This window comes from Typopeltis vanoorti, chromosome 11 (assembly GCF_054136105.1).
Source record: "Typopeltis vanoorti isolate ZY-2024b chromosome 11, IOZ_Tvanoo_1.0, whole genome shotgun sequence".
Lineage (NCBI taxonomy): Eukaryota > Metazoa > Arthropoda > Arachnida > Uropygi > Thelyphonidae > Typopeltis > Typopeltis vanoorti.
Window position 1 is genome coordinate 35,164,167 of NC_143559.1, and position 3,733 is coordinate 35,167,899.

The following is a 3,733-nucleotide window of genomic DNA, read 5'->3' on the forward strand; positions in this document are numbered from 1 at the left end:
CAATGTTTCGTCATTAAATATTCCTCTATTGTCTACAAACGTAAAAATCTGTTTTGACGCAATAACAATCCTCAGAATAACGAATTGTGTCACCTTTTTCCTATTAATTTCAGTGTTTTCCAACATATTAAATCGTCTGTTATACAAGGAAGTAAACAACCAATCGGTAGCGCAAAACTACAAGAAATGTTTCCGTAAAATAAATAAAACAAGGGGAAAAATTGTTTCGTAAGATATTCAATCTCTTTGTTTTCGTTAACGAAACAGATGCTACAATTCTATTTACTATTTTACACATGGTAGATTTCGATGCAGTTTTTCATATCACAAAAGGTCAAACTTAAACTACGTGTGATGTACATTATTTCTAGCTGCTAAATTACAGGATGTTAATCACTATATACTCCCTTATGTTCAAGAGGATTCCATTCATCTTCAAGATTGCTATTTTTTTTCCCCTGTAAAGATTTCGTGGAGATTTAAGTCAATAAAAAGCTCCCACAGGAAATAAAAAAAAAAGTCATAATAATTATTTATAATGATAGAAAAGTTACCTCTTTACACGGATTAAGTCATAAACGCAATGGTTCACATTTGATTATAATGGAGGGAGGGATAGCACAGCGGTATTTAAGAAACAGCGATGCGATGGCAAATTTTAAAAAGGATTGATTAGAAATTGCAAGCATTCCTAGTTGGACACATTAACGGCGTCTCGAAATGCGTCAAAGCCATAGCAATAAATTTTCGCAGTTATATTGTACGGCACTTGGTCATCTAACGAGTAATTTCCAATAAAATGAGAAAAACAAACATTCTTTCCGCAGAGATCATGTTTATTCAGCGACTGTTTGTGTCGAGGATCATCGCGACACCGGCATCGATTATCTCTTTAAATCTTTTCAGTGTAGATGCGTAACGACAGCATATTCTCTTATAATTACCCTCCGGACGATGCATAATTACAGAATGAAGTTTAAAGACATGAAAATCTTTACATCTCATTAGTTGACATGGACTACTTAACACAGCGTTGCAGTAAACAAGCGATTTTTTTATTTTTTTTTTCTATTTCAGTTAACCTACAGAAATTAATGTATTTGTCGAAGAGCTTCTAACGCCATGGCGTGCCTTTCTCTACTTGAAACAAAAAAATATTGGCTCGTGGCAATTTCTATTGTTGCAGTAATCAAGTCCACACTACCCGGATGACTGCGCTGTGTTTTGATTTAGTTATGACGTATTAAAAGGGGAAATTTATTCGCTTTGACATGTCAACAACATGCATGTTAACGTGCGAGAATTTTTGCAGCCTGTTGTGCATTTCACAGATCTTGGTGATTTTCAAGCCACAACAATAACACCTCTTGGTGATTATTTTCAAATCGTAGCAGCTTTTCAGCTGATGATTATCGCCAAGATAATCATTAGATTTCATGATATTTCACACTCGATTTTATATCCTTCATAATAACTTTTAACAAATGAAACTCCGTATGTTTGTTCGTCACCCCCCCCCCCCCCCAAGTCTCTCTCTCTCCAGTTCACAATGCAGAGACAAAATGACGATCGCTTAAGTAGCTCACCACTTGCGAAACATGTTCCCCCATCTGGAGTGTTCCCTGTCGGGTCACGATTGGTTGAAGAAATCGATTGGCTCTGGGGACCAAAGTAGCATAGCTCGAGTAGCTATTGGATGCGTGCACCGATCGATTCCCTCTTTGTATGAACTTCGTCAGTATCGCCGAGATCGTCGTGCGTTCATTCTCCACTTCACTGACAACCTCCAGGTCACAAGGTTATATCCCTGACGGTAGTGGAGCGGTGTTTTTGTCTAAGACGCATCATGGTTTCTATGATTGGATAGTTCGCAGCTTTGGACGATAGACGGCGGTGTGCACACCTCATTTTCTTAATTGTATGAGCTCGAGTCTCAAAAATGAGAACCATTTGCTCACTTTCGTTCGCTATTGGATCGAGTCAAATCGGTTGAATAATAAGCCTTTATGTTTGCCTATAAAAATCAGAACAAGTGTTTTCATTTTTGGTGGTGCGCACATTTCAAGGATTATTGGTTCCATACTATGAAGGCAAATTGTTACAATATGACTGTCACCGATGTGCATTTGTTTCACTAAAGAGCGTGGAAGAAATGTACATTGGCCATTTCTGCTAATACTTAGTAAAATTGCTTTTTACTGAGCACGAAAAAGAAAAGTACCTCTTGAACGTCTGTACATCAAGAAAATGGTGCTCGCTGTTCTCCTTGAACGCAACAACAACAAAAATCTGCAATTTATTAATTTTTAAGAAGCTAATTATTTTCATGCATGCATTTTATATAAGCAATTTAATAAAAAAATACATAAAATAAGTAACATGCGTATATTTTGTCGAAGCATTAATAAAGGGAACTATTCACCAAACAGCAATACCGAGGCAACTCGTGCCAAAGGTTGAAACAAGTCTTAGGTTACCCTTCAGCCTAAGACTACCAGAAACAAGTGGGGCTTGCATGTTAATAACTTTGTTTTTTCTTGCATAAAACTATGTAGTCTAAAATATTTTAACGAAATTTATCCTTAAAAGTTTAAATATTTTTTAATAATAATGTGGTTTTCTAATAAAATTTTTATTGTAGTTGTGGTCAAAATTATACTTATATTCCTTGGGTTACGTTAATAAAAGTGACAGCATACAAAAAAGTATCAATTTAGTCTCAAGATAGGGCTTCTGATGACATGCCACATAAGTATGTAAAGAATTTAGTTACCTCGATTCGAGTCATTGATACTTAAGCCTAAAATGGTTCTTTATTTACTTCGAGAATTCTGTGCGCATGCGCCCCCATCTATTTTTATCACTAGGCATCAAGACGGTTCAATCAAAAATGCTTCGCGCGTTCTATAGTACTCAAAATTTGAGTCAATAATTCGTCTGCAAGAAAAAAAAAATTATCTGAGTGTAACAGACTAAATTCATCTAACGTTGAATGCAATTAATTTTAACAAGCGAGAAACGTGTCTAAATCTCGTGTCTAAATCACGATTTATACATAAATACATATAAGAACCATGCTAATAATAATAATATAATGATATATAAGTCGATGTTGCTGTTTTGTGCTGGACTGCGCGTGAAAATATTAATTATTTTCCTGATGTTTGCTTTGGGTGGTTATATTGTTGAACACGCCTAGCGTGTGTGTGTGTGACGAGGACTGGCGCGCAGGGGAGGGAATGAAATATGTAAAATAGCGAAGGGAAGAAGATAGATAACCTATGAACGAAAGAAAGGGAGAAGACTTCAAGCAATAAATTATGAAGTGGTCAGACTCGTGCTGCATACAAGACAGGCTTTCTGATCTCACCACGTCACTAAGCAACAATACAAATAAGTGCATGAATAAAGGTGGCACCGAAACGCCCTCTTTCGTAGATGTCTGTTTTCACATTTGGTATCGTGTACTTCCTACTCTATAGACTAATCAAAGCCAAGGTCGCTCTAGGAAATTACCGAACTACCACTGCTCTATCTAGTGTGACCTTCGTAAGTAGCAGGAGAGAGCGGGGGGGGGGGAGTTACAGCTGACTTTTATTACAATCACGTAACAGCGGAAAAGAACACAAAAAGATTGTTTGTTTGTTTTTTGCAGTTCCTGCAGGTAGTTTTGTAATAATGGCGAATTTTTGATTTTTTTTCTTGTTTTATGTTTCCATTGGACACCATAAAT